Genomic DNA, 17,958 nt, shown 5'->3' with positions numbered 1-17,958 from the left:
ATAACACCTTGAAAAGGGGGGTCACTTCCTCAATCACTTCAACGGTTGATGGGTCACTTACATATCTGCAAAGCATTTGTTCTCCACCTGACAAGCGTTTCGTTTGCCCCTTGTCATTCCCATACATGTTGTGTTTACCTAAGTCAACTACAAAAGGAAAGGTAGTATAAAGACTCGGTTACTCAGACTGTACCCAGGCAAGGACATAAACCAAAGACATAATTTCCCAATGCAGGATAAAAATATATAGTTACTTAGAGTGTAAACCCAGTTAAGGAACCAATTCAAGGACACAGTTACGCAGAATGTAGTATAAATATACAGTTACTCAGAGTGTAAACCCAGGCAAGGACGTAAACCAAAGACAAAAATACTCAAAATCCAGTATAAAGACATAGTAACTCAGAATGTAAACCCAGGCAAGTACAAAAAAGGGACACAATTGCTCCGATTGCAGTATAAAGACACTATTACTCCAAATGTAAACCAAGGCAATGGCAAAAGGTAAACCGTGGCATACAAAAAACAGAGGGGCATTACCGATCTCCTGTTTTTGTCTGAAGAACTCCACAGCAGTACCACCCATCCGCCTCCTTGTGATTGAATTGCCAATAAGGGCATGCAGCAAGTCCAAGGCTGATAGATTGATATGTGCATCCAACAAGGTGTATTTTATGTACTTCCAAAGTCTCTCCACCAAGTTCGTGGTGTCAACGTGCCCATGAGGGAAGAGCCAACCAAACTTTGGCCACAATCGACGCCAAGTGCATGTCTTTCCAGCTTGTCCATTGCTAATGTATCTTAGAATGTTATCATGCTTCGAGCATTCCCGAAGGAGTTCTCTGAATTCTAGTCGAACTCTTCCTCCACCGGGCATTGCATCATACTCTCCATTGCACCATACACATGGTCCTTCATTTCTTTGGGGACCTGCAAGAACACGTGAGGAGGAGGAGGCAATCATATGCATGGAAAATGGAAAGGCGAAGAAACATAAGCAAGTCTTTGGTCGCACCTGTGGAAGTAAATGCTCCACCCAAACCTTCTTTGTGTGGAACCAGCATACTGACACAATGCATGCAACTTGGGTGATACTACCATTTTCGCCACTTCCCAGCAAAATGGATCGGCATCAATCACTTGATGGCATGTAGTGAAGTGATACACTTATCAATCACCGACGCCTTTGGGCGGATGTTGTTCATTCTTTGAAGGACTAGTTTCAAAGTAACCTTCAATAGTTTCAAAGTAACCTTCAAGGCGACTTTTTCCTTGCTAGTTCCTACATCACATGTGCATAACATGAACCACACAGGTAAGCCACCACCATGCTGATTTGGTACCACTACTGCATACAGGGGCATGCCAAATACATTTGTCTTGAAGGTTGATTCTATTTCCCAGGAACTATTGTGCTTGAGAAATGTATACACATGCGAAGCATCCAACGTCTTGGATAACTAGAATGAAGGGTCGGTCTGTCTCCTCAAGTGCATCAGGGTTGTACGGCTAACAGTGTAGCACCTTGTTCTGCTCTTTCAATTTAAGAGCCTGCTTGTACATTGATGACCAATCGTAGCTTCCAAGCCTTCCTAAAATAATGAATATGGTTAACATAGGTAAGTATGAACCCGACAGGCAACACCCGGTCAAGTGTAAACCCAGTTACATTTCAGTTCACAAAAGTTAAAACCACAAAAAGGTCACTACCTTCGACGCGCAATTTGTAGGACACCATCTAGATTCCCTTTGGAATCATGAAGAATGTATAGGATACTTGCTCTACAAGAGATGCCATGTTGATGTGGATGACTTCTTTAGATACACTCATCTTTGCAACATTGCGACATGTACCAACATCAAACAAATCCTCCATGCATGGCTTCTTCACCATACGATACATAGAAAGGTGATATAGGTCACTTCGCGACCCTGGAACATGCCCTTTGTGACCTCCAAATACCCGTATGATGACCTTCTCTATGTCATGTCTTGGAAAAACCACAAAAACCATGAAGGAGCATCCACACTTCTTGGATGTGCGGAGTCATCGACACTCCTCGCCGTGTCTTCGCGCATCGCCCCATCGATGGCACACAAATTTCCATTCTGTTTGTACTACCCAATTTAGTCTAACCAATCTCGCTTTGTGGTTGACAACTACACTATCTAATGTTTTTTGAACACCAGCAAAGCCCATTGTGAGTTGTTCAATACACACGTCACTCTTGCTAGCACTCTCACCCCTGTCATGTAAACCCACGCACTGTGTCACATCTCGCGTCTGCCTATGTCCATCCTCCAAAGCTGAAACTGTAGCACAAGAGCAAAGGTCAAGGACCTCCTTTCCAAATTCAAGTGAAATACCATGCATCCTAATGTTGGTGCACTATGTTTTTGCGATTGTTGTCCTGGTTGCGGTTCAATCAAGATGTTTACTTGTGTGGTATGAAGACACAATCCTTTCCCAATCTTCTATGCATGGAATCCTCTTTCCAGTGCTATTGACAAAATACATATCACCTTCTTCATCGGTGACCATGTGTAATGATGCTTGGATTCTTCCCCATTTTCTCAAGTCCAAGAGGCCCGATTTGTCCACTGCTTTGAGAGAATCTATGGTTGGTCCTTGCCCTTTTTGTATGGAAGCAATCATCAAGATGTATGCTATCAAAGGAAAAATACTGATTAGATGTAAATGCAAAAGCATCTAGACATGGTTGTTGAGTTGTTAGACCACGGGGGACTGGACCATGCAACTCTCCACCCAACCGTGCTATATATAGACTCTTAGTCTCTAAACATAGCGCCCCTTGACCGCATGTCTGTCCTGGCCCTTGGCATAACATTACTCCCCCCTTGGAGAAGCGTTTTCATCCTCGAAAACACAAGTGATGATATCTTCATAAGAACACTAATGTTTTCCACCGTGGCATCCCTCATGGATCCAACGGTTTGTTGGATCGGAACCCGGTTCAGTAGGAGGTTCAATGAAATCAAGGATAACATCTTGATTTTCTACATTGTTGTCCCTGTGCAACCATCTTGGTTAACCGACCCATAACCAACATAACGTAAAGACTCCATTTAGAACTCACTTCAAAATGCTAAACGAGCTATCACAACTAATAGGTGTCTAATTGCATATCCAGGTTTCAGACTTTCTGAAGGTACTGGAATGTCTCGGGGCGGTCACTTATCAAAAGCTTCCTATATCACGTGCGTTCAAGAGGTTATTAATAATACCTCAATATACATACTATATTTACACTACGTTCCTATTTAAAAAAACTCCACCCCCCTCTGTATGTATACATTTTGATACATTTTGATCTTTTAATAATCCTCTCCTGTTAACTCACGTGATAGCATACACATTCTAAAAAGTGACCGCCCCGAGTGGAACATGCAATACAACCTCTGCTCAACTTTCCATGAAAGTAATATTCTGACATACTCAGCAGGCAGCAACCAAGTCCTTGACTTGCTATTGTTTCTTGCCAGTAGCCAACCTCATCAAAACTGATGATCAAGGTTGATAACTTGAGAATAACATACAGAGACTAAAACTAGTCATAACATGCCTTTCATCATGTGAAGCAAACTCCAAACCAGAAAGGTAAACGATCGAGTTGTTTCGCTTCTTGCTAACGTATGCACTTAGCATATCCTTTAGCATGGTTTACTAACATATGCGCTTAGCATATCCTTTAGTACTAAATAGAATTCTTGTAAGCTGTCCATCCAACGAGGGATGAATAGCAGTAGTAAGAGTGAGGTGCTTTCCCCCAACCACTTGACTGATGATAAACTATGACTCACCAAGTGAGGTTCCAACCATATACTGGATATGGAGGGGAAACAACCAACTAGGTTTAAAGCAGATTGGAATTTAGAACATCCAATCGCAAACACCCATACTGAGCCATTACCTTGTATGGCAGGGTGTAAACTCATACTAAATATGCAAGAGAGATTGCACTGGTGGTGCAAAAGAGTGTAGAAAGAATAAAGTCCATGAATTTGCATGCCGCTCCGATTAAATCTGTGTTAAACACTAGGGCCCATAACACCTAGTGTGCATGCATTTAACAGAAACATATCCGAACCGCAATTCCATGACGAAAATTTTCACGATACGTACGTGAAATTCTTGCAATAAAAGTTGGACCATAACAGAATGTGACAACCCAGTCACACCTAGGTACCAACCATGAGACATTCTCATGAACGTAGCATACTTAGTTATATGTAGAAACAACCCTCCGTTAAGGTGGTTTCAATGCACTTGTAATCGTAACAAGTCTGTACTTAGTACCTGACAATTTCTGGCCACGAAAATTGCTCTTGATACAGTGTGCTACAATTGGTCTAATGAACGGATGTGACCAGCACGTAGGGACTTCATCGCGATACATCATTAGGAATTAGGCGTCAGTGTCAGTCCCAGAGACTCATATTCTCCACATGTGGAATATGTCTCAAATAAGGATGTCTATAAAAGAACATCCTTCAAGTACGAGATGTACTTGTGTGTGGAGGTAACTACAAACACTCTGCGATGCGAGTGAGAGGGACCCTCATTATCATTGCTCCCCATGGCTAAACCGAACTCCTTGAGTTCCTAGACCATGTTGTATCCCATGTGACAACATGTGCCAAATCGAACCCTACCCGGGGATTCATAACAGCATAATGCAGAAAAATATATGGAACACGACGGCCCAAAATGCTTTGTTTCGACATGACCTTGGCATGTCTCCGAAACATTTAAGCGTATTTATACAACTTGAAAAACCCAAGCAAAACATACTAAAAAATGGAATAACACCAAATCAATAGATGCGTAACTGGAGAGTTGAACTTCATGTTCACTTACCCGTATTCAAATGCAGAGGAGCACGTCACCCACTTGTGAAAAAACCAAGCAACATTGCACTGGAAACCCTGGGTGTTGCCTTTGCAATCCAAACTCGTTGATTATAATCTATGTAGTCAAACCCCTTGGTAAGACCCTTTGTAGAAACTGCTCAACTAGCAGGCAACGGTAACCAACATAGTCAACCGTGTACAGAATGAGAGGAATCAACTTGAAAAGTTGAATTTGTCCGCTATCACGTGGTAGATTGTGGAATTCTTTCCTTGAAAGTATTACGGGAATAGCTCAAATTGTTATCCTTAATGCCTATGGGATGATTGAGTAAACACCCGCCCGCTGGGTCTTACCCCAAAACTGTGCTTCCATAGACACTCGTAGTGCTATAGAGAGAGCAAGATATCAACACAAGTGAAATGCCTAGCTCTTATGGACAACCATGCTGTCACAATGGTTTGCTGTATCTAAACTCTATGGGAGAGATCAGCTGATGTGAATTTATGGTTACCAAAAACTCAACGCAAGCGTCACACTGAAAACATGTAGTGCAAAAATGACACCCTAAACATCCATAATGACACGACTCTTGCTTGTCCATGAACGTCGATGTGTACTCCACTGGGTAGATCTGTTCGATCTTAAGAACAATCACCCAAAGAATGCTAACATTTGGGTTTTACCCGAGATCTGACAATGACTCTTAGCCAGCGTGTGTGGCTCATAGCCCTCATGGCAATTAGTGGTCAATCGACGAAACGATGAAGACTAATTTGGATGGCGTCTTACCCAATTTATAGCTGAGAGTTAGAGCACCTTGGCTCAGGCTAACTCAAAAGAAAAACATGTATCAAAAGATTCTTGAAAAGTTTTCTTTATTCTTTGAGAGAAATAAGAAAGAGACAGAGAGAGAATGCTGGGCTGAGGAACTTTCCTTAAGTGACTACTTTGTATATGTTGTGCCCATGCTCGTGTGCATCTTATGCGTAGCGTGCAGCTTATCATATAAGCGTGCAACAGTTTCTCTCTCATCGAGAGAGGTAACAGAAAAACACAAACAAGTCACAAACTGACCCACCTACCGTGTATGTGGTTGTGACGACACCAGTGTGACTTAATGATAGCACCATGCCTTTGAATTAAGTCCTTGATTTAGGTTCTTTTTAGTGTTTTTGTGTGTTGACAGCAACCAAAATTATGTCAAACAATCCAGAACTTATCTTGTCCTTCACAAAATGTCTAGTGTTATAGCGGAAGCGTGTTTCAGGAGGCGGTAGAATTGAATCCACCTAGCTAGCATGCCATGCATACATAATCTTAAGCCCTTGGCAAAGTGGTGGCCTCAAACGTGAGAGCCAAAACCATAAGTGCCTTGTGAAGGGGATCGGGGAGCACCATAGACGGAGAGTGAGAGAGAGAGAAGGAGACACGACACACAATGTGGGTGGGGAGACTCAAAGAGTGAGCATCCCCCTATACACTTATGCTATGTATAAGGTATACAAGTTAGTGGGCGCCCAGACTCTGGGCGGCCGGGCAAGGCACAAACGCCTATACCCCAACAACCTCCCACTTAAAGGCGACTGTGCCTTTAAGCAAGAGAACCTAGTCTAAAGACTACAAAAGGCGAGAGAAAACCGCTCTCAACCGATGCCCACTGGCTGGCTGTGATCGTGTGCATCCGGCTGTCCTGCTCCCGTGTAAGTCCATACACCACCAGACGTACCACACACGTACTGCAAGTATGTATGCAATACCTGCATATCTCCCTCGTGCACTATACCATCATCAGTCAACAAACGACTGACAACCCCAACTACAAATTCTCCCACTGCAGCTGCGATATCCGGTCTCAAGATCAACATCTCATACATGAGACCACCGAATGCCGATGCAATGCTAGCGGGCCCTGCTAGCTCTACGGAGCATGCATCAACATATATATCCCTGGCAATAGGCATCTCTGACTGACAAGGCGTGTCAGCCACATGCATCTCCTGACTGTCCACAAAACACGCATCAACCTGTCGTGCAACCTCAGAGCAAACCAGGTGCTCTAGGTGTCTGCTGGAAGACATATCCTGCACAACTATATCCCCATGCTCACTGTCGAGCATAGAAAGGAATGACTGCATAATCGCTGACATCTCAGTCTCCTCTGCAATCATCCACTGCAAACATGACCACTCAATCTGTTGTGACTCACTAGAGCTCTCATGCTCTAACTCCGTATGCATAGACTCTTGCACAACGTCCTCTTGTCGTGACTCACTAGAGCAAGACCGCTCTACCTGTCTATCCTACATAGAAGTATCTTGCACAATTGACTCTTTGCTTTGCTCAGTCACTAGCAAAGCATGCATGTCTGACTCTGTCACCTCTCTGTGTGACTGCTCAAGTCGTGCCCCAACTGTGTGCACAACGAGCTCACTACTCTGCACTCCATGCAAATCATCCTGCAACCCACAAGCAAAAGAAACTTGCCTGCTCTCTCGCTGTCTACCTGGCTGCATGATCACAGAGACAACACCGTCTCTCGCATGATCCACATGCAATGGGTAACCTGTACCACTCCTGGCACCTCTCGCAATCACTAGCGAACCCAAATGCATCACAAAATCTCTCTCTCATAGCAAAATCTGACATCCACAATCTCTAAGCTGACCAATTGAGATCAAACTCACTGTCAAATTTGGTACATAGCGCACATGTCGTAACAAGTAAGATGCACCACTCGGTAATGAAAGTCTCACATCTCCTGCACCTGCTTTTGCATGCACCAATCCATCGGTCAAACGTACACTGCCAAGCATCCCGCTAGAATAGCTACAAAACCATTCACGATGCGGCGTGACATGAAACATAGCATCTACGTCTAGCAACCACTGCGAAGGGAGTGCACTATCCATATGTATAGCATCTCGTGCATAACTCGAGGTAAAAGTGACATCCCCATCACTAGTATACTTCGACACTACATCTGCCTCAACTGTCAAAGCAACTGAGTCCATGGCATCACTACATACATCTCTGAAACTGCCATGTCTCCTACGATGTCGCATACGACGAAAACAGCGCCGTCTAACGTGTCCAGAATGACCACAATACCAACATGTCACCTGTCGGCGTGCTCGTGAATGTACATGTCTCACACGAGTTCGTGATGACTCAAATCTATCATACATATCATGTAATCTGCACCAAAGTGCTCTCGAAGTAGTCTCATACATAACAAGAGCATATACAGATTCCGCAAGGTGCAAAGAGAGCGTAGATAGTGCCATCTCCTCTAGCTCCTGCCACTGATCGTCAGACATGTTTGAAGGTCTACCTGCATTACCACTCAATGGTCAATGCAACCCTCGCTGTGTCAATGCATCAAGCATACACTCTCTCCATGCCGCAAAGTCTGAACCATCAAACACGCGCATCTGTGAGAGGTCACAATCTGATCGATCACGTGTCTCTGCCATGAGCACAATGTAGCAAACTAGAAAGCAAAACCACCTCACCAACAACACCTGGAAACTGTCTACAAATATGGCCAGAAACACAATGTAAAACCTGTGAGACACACTCCAAAATACAGCTCCCACAATGTCAATACAAGCCTCACCTGCTCTAGTATCACACTGCAATCTGTGAGCTAATCACCAAGCCCACACTGTGCGGTATCGATGCATACACACGCATAAATCTCCCACCTGCAGAGAACATCGCACACAAATACTAAGTGCAACCCGCAATCTCTACCTAGATCGCATAAATGATACGCATAAAACTCTTGGGAAAATTTCTGTATACAGTCAGTCTGAGTTGAATATCAGCAAAATGGTGAGGAATTTGCAAAAAGTTTCTTCTGCAAAGTTGTAGACCACGTCGAAACAAATGGGCACACAAACAGAATTCTCAGATCTGCATTCTACAAGGAGAAAAACGAATCTGAAAACTGTGCTGCTGCGCACACACTTTTTGGGCAGCACACCTTCACTTACACACAATCTTCCACACTCCTTTCTGAGCTTCCACAAGAGCATACATCACTCTCAACTGAGCTCACAAGCTCCCATTGCATTCTCACAAAGCTTCCAAGCTTTCTTAATCTCTCTACCATCGAGAGCGAGCGAGCTATCGCCTCAAAGTTCTCAAAGCCATCGTGCTCTCCGCTGTCACCAGAGCTCTGATACCAATTGAAGGGGATCGGGGAGCACCACAGACGGAGAGTGAGAGAGAGAGAAGGAGACACGACACACAATGTGGGTGGGGAGACTCAAAGAGTGAGCAGCCCCCTATACACTTATGCTATGTATAAGGTATACAAGTCAGTGGGCGCCCAGACTCTGGGCGGCCGGGCAAGGCACAGACGCCTATACCCCAACACCTTGCACAATTTAGATTGGTAGGGATTCTGTGAGCTGAGATTCCCTATTTTTCCAGTTTCTCGAACTTGTGTGTCAATGCCCTTGATGCCAAGTCATTGGGTAGTACCTTGGCACAAGGGAGAAGCCTTGCTTCCCGTAAAATTGTCAAAGAACTTTGCTTTGCACAAAAGCAGTAGTTTCCAATCAAAGGTGTAAACATGGAAAAATAAACAAAACTTAACATGGTCTAACCTGGTCATCCTGTTGTACCCAATTGTCTTGAGATGTCAAGGAAAAACTCGCTCAAATGCAGCTCATAGCCCTATCTATTGCGCGAGAGAGAATTATCGTGTGTATCATATACACCCTTGTATATCATATACGCCCGTCTGGTATGTAATGAAATAACCTGCAAGCAGATTGCCAATTCCCCCGCCAAGTTTGTATGCTCATAGCATAGTCCAAATGCGAGAATCTTCAATGCAAGATGCCCAAATTGTAGCCAACATTTGTTGGTACCGACGTACAAAGATCGTGGCAAATGAGAATTGACCTTGTCAAGCAATTTCAAGTGAAAGTGGCTAGTGCCGTGTGGCGAGTATCTTTGCCGACTTCTAGAAGCAGTGACAAGAAGTCGGCCATGCCGAGCTCTATGCACCCTTCATGAAGTCGAGCCACAGGGTGTGCCGATCTCCTTGAGATTCCATGGGAATCAAAATTGAATTGCCATTGATCCGTGCAGCAAATCAGGGCTGTAGGTACTCAAGCCATGCTTGAGTCATGTTGATAGGTTAAGCATTGGTTTGATGCCAACAAAATTGTAACGCTTAAAAAAACTGTCACAAGCAGTGATTGTGCGTGGAGAGCCTAAAGGGCACTCCCCTCGATTGCATGCGAGCCTTGCTAAAGGCAATGCAAGCCTTGCTTGCTCGAAATGTTATGTAAATTTCAAAGTAACAATGTAGCATGCACATTATAGGCATAATTCAGTTGCATGTGCAAGTGATGATCATTCATGCTAGCAAAACCATGCAAATGAATGGAGATTAATAACTTGTACAACAGCCTTGCTAGGACAAGAATCACTCATCTTGTTCAAACAAATTTGCCAAACAGCTTCAAAAACAAATGCATATCTGATTACTGACTTGTGCCGACTTACCTTGCTAGCCGCATGGCCTATCTGGTAGCTCTTCCATGATCCTTGCATCCCATGTCAAAACTTGAAGCTTGTCCTGCCCTCATGTACCCTCATGGAGGTTGGTTGCAAGGCTTCTCTCAGAATGCCTTGCCTTATGCGCAACTCATGGTGAAGCTTAAAGCAAGGATCAGTTACAAATTCTTGGATGCAAACCTTTTCGAATGTAATTCACTCAAATCGAAGAGAGTTTGAGGCATACGAACGATTTTTCTTTTTATGGGATACTTTGAGCCTTGCTCAATTATCAAACAATCCTGGGTTCTTGCAGCTCAAGAATACATCCTGAGTACCTTGCGGATTATCAGCGTTTCTACATTGGACATGCCATGCAACCATGGCGCTGTCCTGGCCTTTTTTTTGTGTGTGTATTTGTGGGCTGCGGTCTAACATTGGTAACACAGCAAGGTGGAGAAGAAGGGGGAAGGTGGAGCCATGGCGGAGGAGAAGGCATGGAGCTCTTTCAGAATCTCTCTCTTTTTTCGTCTCTTTCAGAATCTCTCTCTTTTTTCGTTCATGGGGAGCTCCGCCTGTTTTCTTGCTCGTTTTTCCTTTGACGAGGTAGGAGTAGCTTGTGCTAAATATGAAGACGTGCATGAGCATGAAACATGGCTTCTCCCTTCTTGCAGTCGAAGGTTGCATGGCAAGTAGGCCGGCGGGAATGGGCGCTAGGCATGGAGGGGATGATTCTGGAATTTTTCAAGGTGAGCATGCCTACAGGAACAGACGCTATGCTCAACACGACGGATTTTGGAGCTGCAGCAATGCTGTCTTGGTAAGTCTCGATGCGAGTGCGGGGGCATGCCGGTTGCTTTTTGCTTCTGCAGAGCAGGCGGCGCCAAACCATGTAGATGAGGTGAAGCAAGAGGTCGTCGCCTTCGTTGGTCTATGTGTTCCCCGATGCAGAATTCCTTTTGCATCGCATAACTTAGGGTACCATAAGGGTGTCCTAGGACTGGACCATGCAACTCTCCACCCAACCATGCTGTATATAGACTCTTAGTCTCTAAACATAGCGCCCCTTGACCACATGTCTGTCCTGGCCCTTGGCCTGACATGAGCCATTTCAAACAAATCTTGCATTTCGTGGCTATCACTAGAGTCTCGCCCATCCATCTTCTTATCAGAGGTGCTATAAATTTGATACATATCAAGAGGACCTTGTCGCCCAAGCATTTGGTTTGAAGAATCTATCCACTGTGGCTGTTGCTCAACGGCTGGGAGTTCATTCAAATCCCAATGACAAGCCATCCCTTCCATTGTCACCGTTATTCTCTATCTTGACCGGGTTTACAAAGACTTTTCCACCTCTCCCCAACTATCCAATCATGAAGCCATGGCAAGAAGATCCTCTGCCCTAATGATGGCATCAAATTTCTCCCATTTTTGCATTGCAATACCCTAACTTGCCTTGGTTTACAATTGAAGAGCTCAACTGTGGGTGGCTGTGGAGAGATTTCGATTCTTCACGACGAATGTAGCTTGGCAATCCAGAGCAGGGACCTTGGCAATCCAAAGCAGGGACAGAGGCTCATAATTGGCGAGCTCTTTCATAAGAGGAGAGGGAGAGGAGAGTTGCATCAACACAAGGCCATGTCAAGCTGCAACATCACTTGCTCTACCTGCTTACACTGACGCCATTCGAAAGAGGGGGAGAGAAGGCTTGCAATGGTAATCCCTCAATGCTCTTCCTGCGCGCCCCTTCGGAGCATGCATGGAGAACCACCACAGTGTAACTACCTCTACAACCCCCAATCATGCAATTTTTGAAATCGCATGACATGGCACCCAACCCCGTCATCATCCCCCACCCCATCAGCCCCACCTCATCCACCGTGGCCTGCCTCATCACCCTGCCACATCGGCACTCCGTAGCCCCCCGACGAGCCCGGGTTTACGTCTTGCAGCGGGCAACCCCGCCCCTGCACCGCCATGCGACTCGCCACGCTGTGAGCGGGATGGAAACACACAGAACGCCTCTATAACAACCTGGCACACACTCTTGGGAAGATACACACACACACTATGGGGCACCACTCGGCTTACACAACCCACCTGGCCGAGACAGGGAACACACAGATGGAGCGAGAGGAGAGAGATTATCCGTTTACCCACTCCACACAGAGAGAGAGACACACACACACACACCCAAAAAACTCAGCTCAAAAGAGGAGAATTTCTGATGTTCAGATACAACTAAGCTTGGGCCAACACCAATCGGGCAAATAGCTCACACAATATGGGTAAAATATGCCATATACAATCACAAATTGGAGCAGAAGCTTCGCTCAGAGGAGAAACTTACACAACCAAAACAATAGAAAAACAATAAGGAATTTGGCAAAATGGACAGCGCCATCACGTCCGGAACGGCCCAAAACCCCAGTCTACAATGTCAAAGTGCTCAAATCCGACCTCGGATGAGCAGTTTACGCCATAACAGGCTCCAAAAACCCCAAAAACACAGTTGCGGCTGTTCCTCCTCTTCTCTCCACGTTTTTTCTGGTCTTCTCTCTGTTTTTTCAGTTCCCACACTTAGCTTTATTAGTTGGGCACCCTTGGCCTTTTAGATGACTTCAAACGGACCCCGGACAGGCCAAAAACTGGCCTCGTAGTGCATAGTTGTCACCTTTTCTCATCATCCGCACACCTGGCACTCAGCTTTTTTCAATAATGCATCCTGCAACCACGTGAAGTGGTCCCAAAAGATGGTCCTCATGATGACCTTTCTGCATAATTATCACAAGAAAACATCCACGTTGTGTCCGTACTTCTCCACGTGCAAGTATTGACCCCATTCGGCCTTCTGACGCCACTAGATGCCATCTGACGCACCTACTTACCTCATGTCGTCGGCCCGCAGATAGCTTCCTCGATAAGTTTTACGTGCTACCAACTCCTCATTATTATATAAAAAACACACCGGTACTGGTAATAGTGAAAAACGATGCACTATGTACACCCTGTCCTACTTGTACACATGTGGGCCCCACGTAACCACCTGGCTATGGAAAATGGGCAATTCTTTATTCAATGCACCATGCATGTGTATGTACATATGTGCAATCACTTCTTCCAAAAAACTCCTGACATAATTTGCCCATCCCCTAGCGTGCTAGATCATTCATGAATAGCAACAACAAAAAGCGATATGAGACTCGCAGCGTCACAAGTCTCCTCATCCTTCACCAACATTGCTTGATCCACAGACAGCTCATCTTGCTCCACCATCATTAACCTGGCATGATACAATTTAAGACGCAATCCATTTACCCTTGACTTATGTAGAACCCCATCCTGGTTAGCCAACTGATATGTACCATTCGGAAAACACTCCACTACCTTGAAAGGGCCTTCCCACTTAATTTGAAGCTTCTTTTGGAAGGTGTTGTCCAGCTTACTGTTATAGCGCAAAACTAAGTCATGCTTCTTGATACCCTTACTTTTGACCTTTTCATTTATCTTTGCCAAAGCCATATCCTGCCTCTGCCCATAATGCTCCAATGCGCTCATCCTATCCAACTGAACCTCTTGTAACTGCAAGAGCCTCTCTTTGAACGCATCACTAGGCGGCCCAAGCAACTTCTCTAACATCTTGACCACAGGCAACTCTACTTCCACAGGCAATAGTGCTTCCTTTCCATACACCAAATGAAATGGAGTAAACCCTGTACCTGTCTTTACCGAAGTACGGTAAGCCCATAATGCACTAGGCAATTCCAAATCCCAATTCTTTCCTTGGCGCTTTGTCACTTTCGAAAGGATTTGTACCAAGTCACCATTGAACCTTTCATTTAAGCCATTACATTGCGGGTAATAAGGAGTGGTATGCTGGTGCCTAATCTTCATCTTCGCACATAAAAAATCTAGCAGTTTAGCTCTAAATCCTGGCCCCTTATCTGAAAGTAGCTCCAATGGCGCCCCAAACTTGCAACATATTTCATCGTACGCAAATTTTTCCACATCCTTTGCAGTGATCTGTTTTACTTCTACAGCCTCTGCCCATCTAGAGAGATAGTCCACTGCCATCAAAATATAGCTTTTGCCCCTGCTTGTGATAGGTAACGGGCCTATTGCATCAATCCCCCACTTTTCAAACACATCAAATGCCATAATGGTTTTTCGTAGCTCTGGCTTCAACACTCTCTTCCCAAATGCTTGACACCTATTGCAAGACCTACACCAATGGTGAACATCCTTGTGCAATCTAGGCCATACATACCCCTCTTGCAAGATCTTATGCAAGGTGATCTTTAGAGAAAAATGTCCGCCACGTGTGCCTTCATGATTCTCTTCCAACACTCTGTAAAGCTCCTCCCGCCAAGGTACACGTCTCAACACAAGATCAGCCCCTTTCATGTATAAGACATCACCAATCAATTTGTACTTGTATGGTCTACGCACAAAACCATACTTCTTAGACTTTTGAATGTCCTTTGGAATGATTCCTGTTAGCAAAAACTCCTCTTCTTTAGCCAAACTTTCCCGGCCATGATAAAGAGATAAATTGGTCCTCAACACAAATAGCTCCCCAATCATGCCTTGAGCTGCTTCATGTGCCTCTCCATTTAGAGAATGTTCAATGTGTTTGATGCTCCATGCTTCAAACTTTTTTAACAGGCCTTTAATTCTGAAACACATTTCCTTCAATGAGTTATTCTTGCTCTTCCACACACCCAGCACTTGCTTCACGACTAACAAGGCATCACCTTTTATGCTCAACCTTCTAACCCCATGCTTCAAACAAATGTGTATTCTGGCTTCCAACGTAGCATATTCAGCCTCGTTGTTACTATGAGCATCCAATTTGAACCCTCTCTTGCATACTAGCTTCCCCTCTGGATCATAAAGTGCTATACCCCCTGAAGCGGCATCATGGCTCTTTCTGTATGAGCCATCAAAGAACAACACATGTGCGTTACTAATCTGTGGCACTTCTTCAACTACCTTTCTCACCACCTCTTCCTTAACAAGAAGGGGATTCTCCTTGTACGTCAACAAATCAGCTAGGGTAGCCCTTGTACTGTCTTCCACTAGAAAAGAGAATTCAAACTCTTGCAGCTCAATTACCCATTTCTTGACCACATTTGACATGTTAGTGCCATTAATTAACTGTGGCAAAAAGGCATAACTCGTCAAGAAAACAAAAGGTCGTGGTAGCATGTAATGACAAAATCGTCGAAACAAGCAAATATTACACTGGCCATCACTAGCTTTACTTCCGAGAACTTTCTCTCTGCTACCAACTTCACTCGGCTTGCACAATACACTGGCCTCATATAATGGCTGCCCTTCCCCTGTTGCAATAGCATGGCCCCAATGGCATCATCCCCTACTGATGGATTTACATAAAACACTTTCTCCCAATTAGGAGCCTGCATGGTTGACAACCTCCCTAACACCTCTTGAAACACTTCTTCACACTTGTCATCCCATTGCAATGGATCATGCTTTGCCACCTGTTGTAATGGATAAAGAACCTGAGAAGACAATGGAATAAACCGTGCCACGTACTTCACTTTGTGTATAAAGGTTGCCAATTGCTTAGTACTCGTAGGTGATGGGAGAAGAATAATAGACTTCACCTTGTCTGGATCAGCCTCAATGCCATTTTCTGACACCATATGGCCCAATAGTTTCACCCTTGGCTGTGCTATATGACATTTCTTTGGATTAAGTTGTCCTCCACATTCATCATACCGAGCCAGTACCATTTGCAACTTCTCATGGTGTTCAGCCCTACTGCTGTAGACACAGAAGTCATCCATAAAAGCTTTAACACAACTACCAATGAATGGTTCCAATACCCAATTTGCTCTCTCTTGATAGAAAGATGGTCCATTTGACAACCCAAATGGCAATACCGTGTAGCAATAGCATCCCCATGGCGTAATGAAAGCTGTCTTTGTTCGGTCTTTAAGAGCAATCTTCAACTGAAAATAGCCTGAAAAACCATCACACACGTTGTACCTCTCATAACCTGCCTGAATCCAAGATCTGATCGATGAATGGAAGAGGATATGGATTCTTCTTAGTGGGTGCATTTAAGGATTTAAAATCTACACAAATCCTCCACTTTCCATCCTTCTTTGGACTGACTACTACTGGACTCACCTAGTCTGTGGTTTCCACTGGGACTATGAACCCTACCTTCAATAACTTGTCCACCTCTTCCCTCAAGGCGTCCATCTGCTCTTGCCTTCTTAGACTTTGTCTCACTGGCTTAGCACCTTCTTTCAGCTCTATATGCATCTCTTTGCCCTTGAACCCTCTGATCTCTTCATATGAAGTAATGAAAAAATCAGGAAAACTAGCCAGCATGTGCAAATATATCTCCTTCTCCATAGCTGAGAGGTCTCCACTGATCATTTGTGTCATCAATTCCTGCTTCTTTGACGATTCAACCTTGGTCTGCATTAGTCCTTCAATCACTTCATAAGGCCCTTCACTTTCATCTTCAACTTCATTCGCAAATGCAACTAAACCAGACTCCTGGATTTCTTTATCCATCAAAAGAAATGCAACATCAGCATCCTCATCACTGCTGGTAGTGCTATCACTGTCCTCATCAGTCATCACTGTGGAATAGTCTTCATCACTAGACTCATCCTCATCTTCATAAAGCTCCTCTAATCGTTTCCTTGTGTCCATATTATAAAGCTTCTTGGCACTTGTCTTTCCATAGAGGCTAATTGTACCACGTCGCCAATCTTGAACAGCTCCCACTGCACGTAACCATGGTCTGCCCAGTATAATAGGATATGCTCCCAACCCCACTGGCATCACATGAAAATCAACGACCGCCTTTGCATCATATGCCTCCACTTCTAAGCTCTTTACAACACCCAAACATTTTACTTTCTGATGGTTTGCCAATCTGATCCGAAAGCCTGACACCCCAGTCACTGTAAGACCCATCTTCTCAACGCATGAGTGTGTTATGACGCATATTTGGGCTCCGCCATCAACATAACCTTGTCCCAGATTTTTTCTTTTATGCCACACATCTACAATTGGACAAATGTCTGGTAGCTCATCCATCGCCAACACCTTCACTGAACCTCTCTCTGGCTCTTTCTCTATTGGGTTAACCATCCTCTTCCATTGTTGCTTTAGTTTAGGCACCATCTCTATAAACTGCCCAAAAGTGACATCTGCCTTCCTGCTTGTCAAATCCTCCTTCAAGTCATAGCTTAATTGCTCATCCCCTAGTGGAAAATCTGAAACATGAAATTTGCAACGAGCTCTCCTTTTCCTCTTGGCCTTGACATCCTCGCCTTCATGGCTCTTTCCCTTCTTCTTACTAGGACCTGGGGTACTTCTTCCTTCCTTTTCCTCTGTAGTCCTATTCCCAATAGGCATCACTAATGTATCCTCCAGCTTTGATGCCTTCTCCAAGGTGACTACACTTAACACTTTTGTCTTTCCCTTTTCCTCTTGGGTTAATCCACTGGTTCCTTCATCTCCCTTAATTTCGATGCCATAATCATTTGACCTAGTTAGCACCTGTCTTGGCAATGGATATA

The 17,958-nt window shown here is 44.5% G+C and overlaps 2 pseudogenes; both read right to left on the bottom strand.

The window, feature by feature from the left end:
* Nucleotides 1-402: 402 nt before the first annotated feature.
* Nucleotides 403-918, bottom strand: LOC147429915 (uncharacterized; annotated as a pseudogene).
* Nucleotides 919-2,047: 1,129 nt separating this feature from the next.
* On the bottom strand, nucleotides 2,048-11,692 carry LOC147429914 (uncharacterized; annotated as a pseudogene).
* Nucleotides 11,693-17,958: the final 6,266 nt, after the last annotated feature.

The sequence above is a fragment of the Adiantum capillus-veneris genome, chromosome 22 (genome assembly GCF_014529385.1).
Source record: "Adiantum capillus-veneris isolate H3 chromosome 22, ASM1452938v2, whole genome shotgun sequence".
NCBI classification, from domain to species: domain Eukaryota; kingdom Viridiplantae; phylum Streptophyta; class Polypodiopsida; order Polypodiales; family Pteridaceae; genus Adiantum; species Adiantum capillus-veneris.
The sequence above is the reverse complement of the archived record's forward strand: the minus strand, read 5'-3'. Positions and strand labels throughout refer to the sequence as shown.